This window comes from Camelus bactrianus, chromosome 22, assembly GCF_048773025.1.
Source record: "Camelus bactrianus isolate YW-2024 breed Bactrian camel chromosome 22, ASM4877302v1, whole genome shotgun sequence".
Taxonomy (NCBI): Eukaryota; Metazoa; Chordata; class Mammalia; order Artiodactyla; family Camelidae; genus Camelus; species Camelus bactrianus.
Window position 1 is genome coordinate 11,422,758 of NC_133560.1, and position 15,662 is coordinate 11,438,419.

At 48.8% G+C, this 15,662-nt stretch overlaps 1 long non-coding RNA gene across 1 annotated transcript; it reads right to left on the bottom strand.

The window, feature by feature from the left end:
- Positions 1 to 7,880: 7,880 nt before the first annotated feature.
- Positions 7,881 to 10,146, bottom strand: LOC123613403 (uncharacterized). Its single transcript, XR_006720741.2, has 3 exons — positions 9,735 to 10,146; positions 8,766 to 9,022; positions 7,881 to 8,117 (listed from the first exon to the last, which is right to left on the bottom strand). It is a non-coding gene; the product is annotated as an uncharacterized LOC123613403 (long non-coding RNA).
- Between the last annotated feature and the right edge of the window lie 5,516 nt (positions 10,147 to 15,662).

Here is a 15,662-nt window from a genome sequence, read left to right on the forward strand (position 1 = left end):
TGTCTGCCCATTTCACAAAAGAAGAACCTTGAGGCCTTGGCTGAGATGCTATGAGCCTAATGACACAGGCAAGAGCCAGATTTGGGAGGAAAAACATGGGAGCATGTGCCTGGGGTTACTCACATCTGCTCATCCCCGAGGCTGCGAGGACACAGTTAGTAGGGATCAGGCTTGGTCCAGATTCCTGAAGGTTCAGGACTGTAGTGAAAAGAGCACTGGCTTTGGGGCCAGCCAGACCTGGGTTCAAATCCTGACTCCAGCACCATTTGCCTGTGTGGTCTTAGCTAAGTTATGCTCTACCCTATGGAAAGTCATACTGCTCCTCTCAGCCCCATACACATACACACACCCAGAGAGGGAACGAGGCTGTCATGAGGAAATACCTCAGGGGGCAATTCAGACATCAAGTGAAAATGCTGCCCCGGTAAACATGAACGCGATGCTCTTCCTTGTATTGTCTTCATCCATTGACGTGGCACCTGGAATCCCAAAGGAGAACCATTGCCAGGAAGGCTGTGGAAGTCCTAGCTTGCCCTTTAGGGTTTGAAGGTTGTAATGAATGGCAGATCACTTGGGGCTACCCGAAATCTATTCATCCTGCCTGCTAACACACAAAAAAAGTCTTTCTCAGAAAATAACCAGTCCCTCTTTGCGTGAATTCTTTGTGGAAAAGGGCATCCAGGTGCTTCCCCAGCAATAAGAAAGCCAAGAGGCTATATCCTTTCTCTCATAGACCTGGTGGAGTTGGGGGCAAGAATGTGACACCCAGACTGAACTCCCTATCAGGGCTTGGCTCTTGAAGTGAAGCAGTGGCTGAGTTTACAGCGCCTGCTACAAGAAGGTTACCATGGTTCCGAGAGGTGCCCAGAGATGCCCGGCCGTCTTCCTTTCTAAGCCTGCTCCTCCCACCACCCGCCGGTTCTATGGTTTTTCAGCATTCTTCTAAGGGCTACCCAGCCAGCACTGTTAGTCAGCTCTGGCGCCTGTTGCTTGCAACCAGTGAACTCAGAAAGGCAAATGTAGCGTAGGCATTCAGTAAATATTTGTTGAATGTATGCATGAATGAATGAAGAAATGAATGTATTATGAACAGATGTACAAATGAATGAATGTAATAGTGAATGAGTCATAATGAAGGCCTCTCTTTGCACTTATCACACCACCCTTCCCCACCTCTCTGGCAAAAGCTATAAGGAACCTTGTGTCAGTGCCTTGATGTTCAGGTTCCCTCCCTCTACAGGGCCTTGTCACACGCTGTCCCCTCTACTAGAGATGATCCTTCTCTTCACCTTGGTAACTCTTAATCTTCACACTGAGTCATTTCCTTGGGGAAGTCCCATGGCTCTCCCAAAACCACAGCCAGAGTAGGCCTCCTTATGGTCTCTCTGGTATACCACTGGTGTTTTCCATCAAAACACCATCAATTTCCATCAATCTACTATGTCAGTAGATTGAACACTTCGGTGTCATCATCATTTGATTAATGTGAATCTGTCTAGACTCTCATCTCGCTGAAGGCAGGGATAAGGTTTGTTTTGCTTGGCAACCTATCTCTACACCTAGTCTGTGCTTTGAAGGCAGCGAGCATGCAAATATCTGTAACGATCTGTTTCACAAATAAATGAAGAGTGAGTCCCCTTGGAAGGAAAGAACAGGAGATCCTGATCCCAGTAAACACTCAATACATGCCTGCTGTTGAACTTGAACTTGAACTTTACAGCTCAAGCCCATACCCAAGGTCAGTGCATAGAGATTAGCTGATGAACAGGAAGAGAGCCCGAGGTGGAGGTGAGGGAGGGAAGTGGTTATAAGAAACCTGCAAAGACAAGGTTCAGTGGGGAAGCAGGAGACAGCCCAGCGCCAAACTGTTCCTCTGTCTTAGCTGTGGGCCAGCCCGGAACCCAGGTGTCCTGGTGCCCAGTGTGCTGCCTGTTCTCTTAGGCATTAGGAAACCTGCCCTGAATACTAAACAGCCTATGTCCCCACCACCCCCCGCCTGAAAGAAAGGAGAGCCCACAGGAAAACAGCTCTTCAACCTCCATTGCTGGAGCCCATCCCGGTGAATCATCCTTCCAGACACATTGGGCCTCCAAGTGGAAAGTGGCCCCACAGGCTGGACTGCTGCCTCCCTCTTGGGGTCACGAGACCCTGAGCAGCACCCCAAGGCCAAGGCCCAGGGGTCTGGGAACCTGCCTGGCTCCCCACAAGCCTCCTTTCCAGGAGGGTGACTCATCTCTTCAGGGACCTTGACAATTCGGGCTGGCATCAAGCAGCTGATGAAGTCACATGCTCCTGAAAACCAATCCCCCAGCCGAGGAAGGAGGAGGAGGCAGGCCCAGGGAGTGGGCATGGGGGCAAGAAAAGAAACCGTGGTTCTGAATTCTAACAATTTTTGAAAGAAAACTGAGTAAACTCGAGTTAGCTGTTAGTAACTTAGAATGATGGGGCTGTTTTCACTCTGGTACCTAATAAATAACTTTTGATTTGGTTTCCAAGGATAGACTGAGCACTTCAAAGGACCTCCGTGGGGAGGAAATGAGCCTCTCCCTCCATGCCCTCCAAACTCAGGTGAGGGCTGAGGTCACCAGCTGGAGGGGCTCATCAGGGTGGGGCCGGACCGACTCCCTGGCGGCTGACAGACTTACCAACTGATTGACTGACTGGAGAGCTGACTGGCCAACAAGCTAATGGAGAGACTGACCGACAGGCTGACGGACTGGTGAAATAACCAAGTGATGGTTGAGCCAATGGAGTGGTTGATACTCCAGTGAACAGACTGACTTCCAGTTGATAGACAGATGGACTAGTGGCCAGCCAACAGACCAACTCAGTGACTGACTCAGTGAGCCGGCGGTTAACCTGCCTGCCTCTCCAAAACCCTGGATAACCAGCTGACTAAATGACCAACAGGCTGATGAACCCAGCTACTCATGGACTGACCGAAGACTGTGGAGATGACGAGGGCAGATTGACTGACACGATACAGAGAGCTGGATTGCCAGGACTCCACACAGTGAGGACTGCTCCCCAAAGGAGGATCAGATACAATAATACATATATACAAAAAAGAGAGAAAGGGGTAGCAGATGCAAAAAAAAAAACAAAAACAAAAACAAAAAAACAAAATATCCACTATCCAGTGCGGAAGAAGAGGACTCTGGTGAGCAGGCTGGAGTCAACCCAACCTCATTGACGTCCAGAGTTGCATAAGGAGACTGGGAGATCCCAATCAAATGGCAAGATGCTGTTACGGTCTTTTTTGTGGCGACTGAATCGAATGAGCAAATGAGCAAGTGACTTCAGCCGTGGCCTCTCTTTGACATCCTTCTGACCCTCCTTCTGTCTCCCATCATGAGCACAGCAGACTCATTCATTCTCCTGCGGTCAAGATGTGGGGTCATAAAAGGCAGTCATGGTGCTCTTCTGGTTGTAGGATTATGCATGATTATTTTTCCTTTCATTTTCTAATTATATCCTCTAGTGGAGCTGTATTAATTTGCAATGGAAAAATCACATTTATAGTTTTAGAAGGAAAAATAAAAACAAATTTGGTCCCTTCCTCTCTCTTGCTCCATACCCAATAAATATTTCTTGATTTATGGATCCAAGGAGTCTTCAAGGCTTGCCTCTTTTTACTTCTTGATGTCAACATAGTTTATTGAATGCCTGCTAGTCATTTCTCTCTTTTTCCTAGATTACTGGAATAGCCTTCACAGTCTTTCCCTGTTTAAGTGTGTTCTTTATACAGATACTAAAAGAATTTCCATCACATTCCTCCTTCTCAAGAATGTCCATGGGCTTCCAAGTACTCATCTGATTATAAACTTTAACTTCTTAACATAGAATCAAAGGACTCTGAATATCCAGCTCTCTCTCCACATCCATGCAAAGATGAACACAGAGACACATGTGCGTGTGCACACAAATGCTAGCTAGCTGTTCTAACTTCTCATCACTGCCCAGGGCCTTACTCTAAATTCTTGGCTTAGTTACATGTCTCACAGTTTCCTCTCAGCCAGGAATGGAAACCCCACCCCCAAGTTGTGCCTGTCTCTCTGATGAACTCATCCATCTATCGATCAAGAAGTATTTACTAAATACCCAATAGTTGCCCAAGAATGTAGGTACTGTGGAATCTCTAAAGACAGAAGGGAGAAGGGTCCTGACATTTCCTGAGTACTTACCATTGCAAGCATTGAATTCATGTAGGTGATCTTTGAGCATCTTCAGTGAAATACAGTATTATCTCCATTTTACAGATGAAAAACTGAAACACAGAAAGGTCAGGCAAGGTCATTTCCCCAAGGTCACATGGCTAGGGAGCAACAGAGCTATGATTTGAAACCAGATGTGCCTAACTCTGATGCCTTTGCTTTACCACCCGGTTGGGAAAGCCAGCTATGTTTTTCACCCACCTACGCACTCACTCACTCATTCATTCACGCACTTACTCATTTAGTAAATGTTTACTGAGCATCTAACCAACATCACACCAGAAGAACATCACGTGCTGGGATAATGAAGATGAACAAGACAATCATGACACACACCTACTTGGAACTTACTGTTTGCTGAGGGTACGTACTATTTGCTGACCCATAAAAGCATACGTATATACATATATGGTGTATATATATATATATATATATATATATATATAATTATTATATATCAATTACATATAAATATGTTTATATACCAGTATACTATATTAAATATATATACCTATATATATCCATATATATATATATATATATATATATATATGCACACACACACACACACATATACACACACACATCAAATTTCAATGATAAAGGAACCAAGAAACTGGTGAAGGTGAGGTACAGAATAACATGAGTCATATATACTGCTTTACAGTTTGCAAAGCCCTTTACAAACTTTATTTTGAACCAATTCTTGAAAGATAAAATTCTACAGAGAAATTCAAGAACAGGCTAAACAGTGGGTACAGATGACTGGGACCTAGTCCTGAGGTGCAAAGTGTTTCTTTGTGCAGCCCGGATAAGCAGGACTGTGAGAAAGTATGGGCCATTAGGGCAGCCTTCAAAGGTGTGATGAGATTTAAGACTGAACAAGGGTTGGAGACAGATCTGGAGGGGAGGAAACCACAGCACGAGCCAGCGTCTTCAGTCCTGGCTTGAGATGTTCCATCCAAAACTTTCTCGGAGAATCCCAGCTCTGTGGTGTGATGATGGACTGAGATGTAGGGACCATGTCCAAGGAAGGAGAGACACTGAAGAGCCACAGAAGATGTTCAAAATAGGACCCTTAATAATGCCAGGGTCATTGAGATAACCAAAATAAAATAATAAACTGCTTACAACATTCTCAAGCACATTGTGTTTTGGGATTTTGGAAGAAGGAAAAAGGCAAGAGCCTGCTTGTCTCAAGACTGGTGCAACTTGGCACAAACCAGAGCAAGAACCACAAACAGCCCTGCATGGGCCCAGCAGCTTCCCCTGGCTGAAGCTGGAATCTTGGGGCCATCTGCACCCCACCCCACCATTCTCCAAATGCTAATTCTAGACCCGCTGCAAGGCTCACTTCCTCCTGTAAAGTCCCAGCAAGGACACAGGCTTGGGGGTTCCTAGAGTGAATCTACCAATGACCCACCATGTGACCTTGGGCAATGTCTCCAGACTCTCTGGGCTTCAGTTTTTTCTGTAAAATGAGGAAAATCATAACTAGCTTTCATTTGAGAAGGTGCTGAGCAGGTGAGAAGCAGTCCTGGAGTTGGGCAGGGCATCCTACCTTCACAAGGGCAGTGCCTGCCTGAAGGTGAAGCCAAGTTAGAAGAGCATGAACTCAAGAAATGGATGGAGATCGGCTAGACATCTGGATCCAGCCATACCTGAAGCTGCACATTATTCCCATGAATATATACCTTTATTATCTTCAGACAGTTTGAATTATGTTTCTGTCCTTACTAAAGTCCTCTCATAGGAAGAGATCTCCAAGGACTGAGATATTTGTTAACGTTTTGGGTTTTTTTTTTTTTTTTTAAATTCTCCAAAACCCTATTATGGGTTGGAAGAGGCTGGGGAGGAGACTTGGAATCTCAGGATTCTCCTTGAAACTCTGCCCCGGGAGGGAAGTTAAGAATCTTAAGGAAGAAAAGGGTCCTGAAAATCTAAGAAATGCCAGATTGAAATAATTTCTACCACTTATTGAGTACCTGTTACATTCATCATATATTTAGCAATGCCTGCTGTGTGTCAGGCACTGTTCTAGGCAGGGTTCCATCCTAGTGGGAGAGCTCAGTCTAACCTTGCCCGATAGGGGCTAGGAGTTTCACTTTACAGATGAGGAAAATCAGAGCTCAGAGAGGAGAAGGGAGTCCCCAAAAGTCACACCTCTGGACAAGAGTGGAGTCAAGATTCTAACTGGGGTCTGTCTGACTTCAAAGTCCATGCCCTTGTTACCACTGTAAGCCACTCTCTTTGTAAACCCTGCTCTCAGGAAATGACACTTGGCTCCTATTTTTGCCTGAGAAGGGACGGGGGGAGGCAGGCGCCTATACATAGCCTCTGGCTCAAGAGTTGGGACCCACAGCGTCTCAGTGCTTGGCCATGTTTACGTTGCTGGTCAGACAGGCCTGAGTGTGTCTGCCCAAATGGACTGTGAGTTGCGTGATGGAGCTGGAGGTTTTGTCTGAGGATCTTCCGACAGCCAGAGGAACTGGCAGAGGGCTGAATCTGGCCACCCTGCCCAGCCTGTGGCTTTTCTGTTTGACCAAGATTCTAAGTTCCAAAAGCACCCCATCTGTCCCACCTCACCCCGATTTGGGGAAGACACTGATGGTAAGATGATAGAGTCAGAGAGACCTGGGTTTGAACGCTACGGTAGTTACTCGAACAAATCACCGAACTCCTCTGTGTCTCAGCTTCCCCACCTGAAAAATAGGAAGACTGAGACCCACCTTCCAGCGTTGCTACAGGGACAAGACAAGGTCAGAGATGGATACATTCCTAGAACCATAAGAAGCACATAGTAGGTCCTTGATGAGCCCGTGGTATTCCCTCCCCTTCCCCTTAGTAGCTGGCGCTGCTGCAGCTGCCTGGCTCACCGGGGCATCCTCCTCCACCCGCCAGCCCAGCCCCCAACCCCTGTCCAGCCCTAACGACTTTTGCAGCCCATCCCTGGTGGCAGTAGCTGAGAGGCCCGAGACTCCCAGGGCCCCCAGGCTCTTTAATCAGCCTCTGCAAGGACTGCACGTGACTCAGCCTGCAAGTGATTCGGCACCGGGCGCAACGGCAAACAGGCCTGCAGGGAATCGCTTCAGCAGAAAGATGTTGGCATGTCTCTATAGCAACTCGGGGAAAATATTTCACGCAAAAGTCCATCTGCTGTAACATAAAGGGAGTCCCAGCCAGTAATCGAGTTATAACGAGTTATAAATTATTTCTAATTTGTGAGCTTCATTTTACCAAACCACAAAATACATATATACATGCGTGTACCTATAGAGAGACATACACTATATATTTTCTTATTCTCGTGCACAAGCACACATGTGCAGTCACGAGACAATAGCAATGTGGTTTTGACTGAGTTGTCTCATCTGGCGGTTCTGATTCACCAGCAGACAGAATGTTCATCCAGGGGCTGGATGATGTGACCCAAGCAAATGGACCTCAGTGACCGCCATAGCCACTGCTAAAAGGAGGGACCTAACTAAGTTATCTAGGGCTATTACGTGAGCCAGAGCTAAAATCTTTTTGTTAGTTTTGCTGGTTTCTCTTAAGGAAAAAAAATTTTTTGGTTGTTCCTTGTAAAGAGACATTTGTATTGATTCATTGGTATGAAATGCTTTGTAGAGGCTATCAAACTGGAAAAAAACAACGTGATAATTCGCATTGTGATTCTTTTAATTTTATGTGTTGTCAACACTTCAAAGTAGGCCGGAGCTCTGCTTGGGCGATCTGGGATGTTTCTCATTGCACGTCGAATCTAGGCTGCAACTGTCTGCAACTCCAGAGCCTCTTGCACGACGCCCACTCTGGCTTCGCTTCGCTCTGCTTTTTTTCTCCTCTTTTCTTTTTTTTTTCTTTCAGTCCGCGCTTTCTATGTCTGGTCTGCAAAACTCCTGTGGCCTGGAAAGAGAAAAAAACGTGGTGGTGGCTGGGAGGGAATGGGGTAAAATGAGCACGGGACATACAGCATCCTTTTTCCTCCTAGAGAAACGCCTGGCCTCCCAGCCAAGAACCCCGCAGGCCATCTCGGGGACAGGGACTGGAGACTAGGTCACCATCCTGATCCCAGAGAAGTATCGCCGCGATGGCCACCCCACCCCCCACCCCCAGCCATACATGCTGTTCCAAAGGCTTCCACTGTGTCACTTAACCCTGCCCTCCACCTCTTGAGGATGGTGGCATTTTTATTTCCATTTTACGTTACATTTGATTTATAACTGGAGTTCTCAGGGGTAGAGGGAGCTGAATCAGAATTCAAACCCAGTTTTGTGTGACTACGCTTTCTTCCCACCTGCCTGGAAAGACACAAGAGAGGCTGACCCCAAGAGAGGAATTTCTTAACTTCTACCTCAGAAAGTTAAAGCATCATCAGATACTGTGTATCAATCCAGACCTACACTTACACTTTGTTTGTTGTCCTGTTTCAACCTCAGGATGTTCTGTGGCAGGTAGGATGATGCCCATTTTACAGATGAGTACACTGAGACTCAGAGAACTCAAGACACTTTCCCAGGGTAACACAGCTGGTTAGAAAATGTCGGAGCTGACCTTGGCAGTCAGGAGGCCAGATCTCGCAGCCCTGGAGCCCCCGGCGTGTTTCTCTCCTTCTGGTGTCCCTCAGGTTTGATGGTGAGCTGCCGCAGGCTGAGCAGGGCCCGTCGCCCACATCTGGGCCTTCCACGGGGCTGAGAGCAGAGTTGGCCTGGTTTCCTGAGAGCATGTCGACTTGATGAAACGCCGCAGAGGCAGGGCCCAGGCAGAAAGGTCAGTAAGGGGAAGAGGGCAGGAACACCCTGTTACCAGATCTGGAGAAGAAATGGAAAGTGAAATACTTGGAAAGTAACTTCGGCCGGCCCGGAGGAAAGTGTGTCGGGATATTTCCAAAAGCCTGGATGAGCAAGCCTTTCCCCCACCCACCCCCACACCTCGCCGGAGGGGCAGGGGCGTGTGCAGAAATCACGGTGGAGGCTGCTTCTGGCCCGATTCCCTGGGGTTCAGGTCACTTCCAGGGACAGTCCCTGAAGAGCCAGGAGATGGTCTTCCTGAGGCCCCTTGTCCAGCAAGACGGCCCCTGCCGCCCCCACCCTTCACCACCCCAAACCCTCCCACCCCCAGCCCCCGCCCCCGCCCCCGCCCTCCAGGAAGGGCAGCAGCTTCAGCTGCAAGATCTTAGGTTCACCAACCAAATGTTTCCCCAGGGGCCCAGGAAGGCCCTCCCTGCCAGGGTGACTCGATTTGGGATCAGCATCCAAAGACCTTCCATCAGACCTGTTGAGTTGGGGCCTTGGAATGGGGAGCCTGCAGCTGCAGAAGAGGCCACGATCTGTCCACTGAGTACATTTGCAAGCACAGCCCCACGACGGCCTCGGCTTCAGGCACGATCAGGATGAGCCAGTCAGGAAATTTGGCTCAACAGACCAGGCCCCTAGTCTGGCCAATTTTTCTCTACTTTTTGCTTTCTTGCTTGCTTTTTTTTTTTTTTTTTTTCTCCCTTAAGCATTAGAAGAAAGACCACACCTTTCAAAAGCCAAGTTGTAGCAGTCTTTTGGGTGGCTGGATTTCCAGCGCGGAGCTGGTCTCTAAGCTGGTCTGTTGCACGTGAGGCGAAGGAGCTGGATCCGGGAGGGCCGCGATGTCCTGGGGCTCCCGCCTGAGTGCAAGAGGCCATTTCAGGATCTCTGAGACTGGCTGAGAATCCACCTCCCTGAGGGTGAGCCAAAGGCAGGGCCTCCGCTGACCTCTGCCCTCCCTGAGCCCCGCCAGAAAAGAACAAGTCCCGAGCACGGCGGGAAGCCTTTCAGTTAAGCAAAGCGAACACTCCCATGCAAACCCTGGAAGGCCCACACCAGAGCTGGCGCATGGCGGATTCGGCTCCAGTTAGCAGGGGTTTGGAGAGGCAGTGGAGCTGAACGCCCTCTCCTTGCTCATCCCTGCACCCCTCTCCCCCTTCCTGGGCCTCAGCCATCTCTGAATCCTCAGCCATCTCTGAATTCTCAGCCAGGTTCCATCATCAAACTCTTCCCCCAAGTGGCAGAAAGATGTGCTCCCAGGACCCAGAGGGCAGAACTCTTGCAGGAGACGTTGGCATGGAGTAGCTAAGAGCCTGGAGTCAGAGAGATCTTGCTTCGTATTGCACATCTGCCACTCAGCAGCTGTGGGACCACTCATTCCTCCTCAGGAGCCTCAGTTTCCTCATCTGTAAAATGGGGGCAAAAACCTCACCCATCTCACACGGCTTGGGTAAGGGTAAAATGAGACAGTGGGCGTGAAGCACTGAGAGCTTGGCATTCAGTGCCCCAAATGACAGTTATCCTATTCTGTTGCTGTTATCGTTACCATCTCCAAGCCTGGCTCTGGGAGGCACTGCGTGTGTGCCTGTGCAGGTGTGCCCTGCCCCCTCAACACACACACAGACCAGAAAGTCAAGGAACACCCTGAGGGCACAGCCTACAACTCTGTATCGTCATAGGATTGAGAATTGGATAGGATGTTGGAAAATGTCGGAGGCTGGAGAGACGTGTCTGGCCATCGTCTCTGACCGCCATGAGGCCGAGCGGGACTGGAATGCAGTTCTTATTTCTCTAGATTGCCTCTCCTCATTTATCACACACCTAGCAAATATTTATGTTGACCACCCCCTCCGTGTCAGACCCTGGCTGGGCCAGGGGCTGTAGGAAGTGAAGAAGATGGTCCCTGCTCTCATGGAGCTTGTACCCCAGGCATCTAACACTGTCAAGTGTCTCTAAACTCCCATCCTGTGATCCTGTGCGTACTCGAAATCCCAGGTGCACTGAATGTGTGAGCTGCTTGAGCCCAGCCTCAGGTCTCAGCCCCATTTCCTTCCATGGTGGGTGGGCACCCCGAGGGCAGGCCCATTGCTCCACTCTTTCCGGGCAGGGAGCTCGCATGTCACAGCCTGGACCACCCTGAGCCGTGCTCATCCTCACTGGGGTCTGTGTCTCCCCATCAGACTCCACAGGCAGAGGTCCCCTCTGAGCCATGGCAGTGCCTGGCAGGGAGCCAGCCTCGGTAAATGGTGGTTGGATGAAAGATGAATGAAACAAGGTCGGTCATTCATTTATTCATTTATTCATTCTCCCTACATTTATCCTGAATCAACTCTGTGCCCAGCTCTAGGATACAGAAATGAATGGGCCATAGTCCCTGAGTTCAAAGTGGCCCAGTAAACAGACATGAACAATGACAGAAATGTGCAGAGGCCAGTGGGCTCCAGGGGACAATGAGGTCAATTCTACTGGGAGGTGGGGGATGAACAAGAAAGGCAGCAAACTGAGCGACACCCAGACAAGGTCTGGACGGGCAAGTCCACTAGGCAGACAAGGAAAGAGCAAGCTTTCCAGGCAGAGGGACCCTCGTGAGAAAAGGCCCTGAAGTGTGATGTACTTTTGGAAACATCAGCTTTACCATTTGGCTTCAGCCTGTTATTAGCCCCATTTTTCAGAAGAGAAAACTGAGGCACAGAGAAGTGATGTAATTTGTCCCCAAGGTCTCATAGCTATTTATTGACAGATAGGAAGTAACTGACCAGGTCACAGAGGACCTTAAATATCAGATCAAAGCATTGGATTCTACCTTGAGGGTGGTGAGGTGTTACCAAAGGATTTTGAGCAGGGGATGTCTGATGTGTTTTTCATTTTTGATAGTTTCTTCTTGGACAGTGAGAAGAATGGATTCAAGATTCCCAGTAGCTATGAGTCTAAGGAGGAGAAGTCATCTCTTGCACATGTTCAATACAGAACATGCACAGAAAAGTTAATGGAGGCATTTCCATGATGGCAGGAACACTATCAGCAAGAGAGCAGATGAATAAACAATGCTATATACGCACAGTGGAATATTACTCAGCAGTGAACAATGACTGACCCACAGAAACAATCAACCATGTGGCTGGATCTTGACGTATCAGTTGGTGATCGCTATGTTAGCAAACCACTCCAAACTTGGTAGCTGAAACAACCACTATTTATTTAATTCACGATTCAGTGGGTAGGCATTTCAGGCTGGGCTCAGGTGTGCAGTTCTTCTGGTCTTAGCTGGGCTTCCTCATGAGTCCATGGTCAATGCAGAGACAGCTAGGAGGTTTGGCTTCCAAGGGTTGAGAGGCTGTCAGCTAGTGGGTTGGTGGCAATTAGGCCACATGTTTCTCATCACCCAACAAGATGACTCAGACTTGTTCACATGGCTGTGGAAGCTTCCAATGAGAATGAGGGAGACCACAATGTATCTTAACGCCTAAGCTCAGAAATGACATTAAGCCACTTCTGCCACATTATATGAGTCAAAAGCATGCATAAGGCTGGCCTAGATTTAAGAAATGGGGTAATAGACTCCACCGCTTGATGCTCCCAATGCATCAAGTCACATTGCGAAAGAGATGTGGAGGCACGAAGAGGACTAATTGCAGCCATACTTGCAAACCAGCTACACTGCTTGGCAATATGATATTGAGTGAAAAAATCAATTCCAAAAGGTTGCATAGCACATGATATCCTTTTATAAAATTTAAAATTAGACTTCAGGAGGGCGTATAAATGAGAAGAAAGATTGTATGAAAAAGGAAGAAATAGAGCAATAAACACAGGATGCAAGATGGCCCTCAGAAGGCAAAAGACGAGTGATGGAATGGGGGAATAATGCATTTGGAATGCAGGTTATTGACAAGGTCCTGGTCTTTATTTTCATTATTAAAAATGACAGTCTTTAAAAAAGGGGGTCAAATGAAAACTAGATTATTAGTCAAGTTGTGTGCACTTGAGCTCAAGAAAGAGAGAAAGGGAAGTTGAGAGAGAGCAATGGGCCGGTACAGGCTGCTCAAACGGTCAGATTGCCTTTGGGAATCTCTTAGATGTGAGTGAAGACAGAGAAAGAGGGTCTAGAATTACTTCTGGGTGATGGTGCCATCTCTGAGCTGGGGATCCTATAGAAGACGACAGTTTGGGGAGAACCAAGAGTTGTGTTTGGGGAATGTTGGGTGTGAATGCCTGTGAAGATCCAGGAAGCTGGGTCCCCTAGGCTGCTGGCTTTCTGGAACATGGGAGAATGGTCGGGGCTGGAGAAGGCAGAACCTCAGCACATCTGAAATAGAGACCATCCCAGAAAGCCCTGTGTTACATCAGGGTGGAAGGCCTCCCTTCAGCTGAGAGCCACCCCTGGCGGCCTTGGCCTCACCCAGCCCTTCCTGACAGCTCCTCGGGGCACGTCCACAGCCAGGTTCCCTTCTAAGCAGTCAGGCCTCCACCCTGAAATCCCGGGCCAAGCGAGCGAGCTTGGGGTTGTGGCTGAGGGGGCCCCAGCATCAGTCTCCTCCCCCGGCAGGGCCAATGGGACCCCAGAGGGGGCTGGATGTTTGTGCAGATGACATGTTTATGACCCAACCTCTCCTTACTCATGCTTTTGGCTTCCCCTCGCTGATTTTGGTTGGGTGGATCCCAGTTCTGCTGCTGGATTTGGGAGCTTTGGGGCTGGGGCTGAACAGAGCTTCCTTTAACGGTTCCAACCAAGGATGGTTCCAGCCCCTTCCCCCAGTCCTCCTAGACCTCATATTTTCCCACACCCATCTCTATTACAGAATGCTAGCATCTCGGAGCTGGAGAGGGCCTCTGGCATCACTGCATTCAATGCCTCCATTTCTGGATGGAGAAACTGAGGCCAAGAGGGAGGCAAGGACTTGCCCAAGGTCACCCAAGCAGATAGAGACAGAAGACACGGGCATCCAGGCATGTAGCTCAGGGCTCTGAAACCACCCTCCAAACACCAGCTTCCTTGGTTGCTGTTTTGTTTGGGAAAGGACAGTTCAGCTTTTTCGAGTCTGCCACAGTAACTTTCTCCTCTCCCAGGGAGGCAGCAGACAGTGACGGACTCTCTGCTTTTACAGTTTAATTCCATAGGAAATTGGAAATTGCCTGTCAGAGGTGTCCGGGTGGCCCAGCTGCCCCGCCCCGACCTGGCCGCCAGAGCGCCCGCTTCTCCCCGCTCCCTGGCTTGGGGGCCGTTTTCGGAAGCTCTTCCGAGGGCTCCTGTGGCTTCTCTGCCTGCTCTTCCTCCTGGAGCACGATGCTAGCTGACATTCGATTCCTGGCAGTCTCTGGCCCTGAGCTCCAGCCTGGCCTCAGTGTCGTCTCCTGTCTTGGGTTCCCGGGGAAATTGGAGGAAGGGGTCCCCAGCCCTTTTCTAGGCGCCTGAGTCACCAGGATCCCGAGAGTCCCTGCACTGCCCTCCCAGAACTCATGACTTTCCCAGGGTTTCTGACACTGCAGCTGCAGCGGGTGACACTTACCTCCTCCCTTCTCTGGGAGTCCCCTGCACTTGGGATCTTGTGCTGGCATCTCCATCCTTCTTAAGAACCAACCTGGAAGCCTCAGGAGTTCAGTGTTACTGTTGTGTAGTTGGTAGAGGAGCGAGTCCCTGGCCTCACACACTTGGACTGAATCCCGGAGCCACCACTCTTGAACTCTGTGATTTTGGAAAAATTGCTTCACTTCTCTAATGCCTTAGTTGTCTCATCTATAAAATGGGGGGTGATAATAATAATACCAAATGTATAAGGTTGTTGAGAGGATTACATGGAATAGTGCCTGTAAAGCATTCAATAAATGTTAAAATTGGTAATATTCTATGTTAGCATCCCCCTCATCCAGCCCCTCGGGGCCAAGTCCAAAGCTAGGCTGTGAGGAACAATAAGTTCTCCTGGACTGATCCCTTAAACAACTGGCAGAAAATATGGTAAAACAAGCAGGCTGTAGCTTCCTGGGTCCTATTCAATGCAATAAATCTTCACTGCGGCTTATTATGTGCAGACACTATGCTTGGGGCTAGAGACACAGCGATAAGAAAGATGACACTGTCCTGCCCTTGCAGTTTCATTCCAGGGAGGAGGCAGGCAAGTAATGGAGTGCTCCCAGCACAGGGGCAGGGGACACGGTGGAAGTGAGCTCAGGCCCAGAGGAGGCACGCCTCACCCAGACCTAGGTGTCAGGGAGAGGAGATGAGTCTACAGCTGTGATCTGATGGATGAGCAGGGGTGTGTGTGTGTGTGTTTTAAGGATGGGAAACAGTGACCCAGATAAAAGGTTTATTGTGCACATATGCCTGAGGGAGCAAGACCCAGTGAAGGAATTAAAAAATGCTTAATGTGATTGGAGTAAGGAATAGGAGAAGAAAAATGAGGCTGGTGGAGTGGAAAGAAGCCAGACCTCAAAAGGTCTTATAGATTTGTCCCAGAGGTACTGGGGAGCCATTGAAGAGTGTACAGCAGGGGAGTGGCAGAGGGAGATTTGCCTTTTGGATTGCCTACTCAGTGTGGTGGATGGACTGAAGGGATCAGGCCTGGAGGCAAGGAGACATGCAACGAGGCCATTGCAGTGATCTGAGTGAGAGAAGATGGTAGAATATGAGATAAAGGTCAGTCTTTAAGATGACACTTAC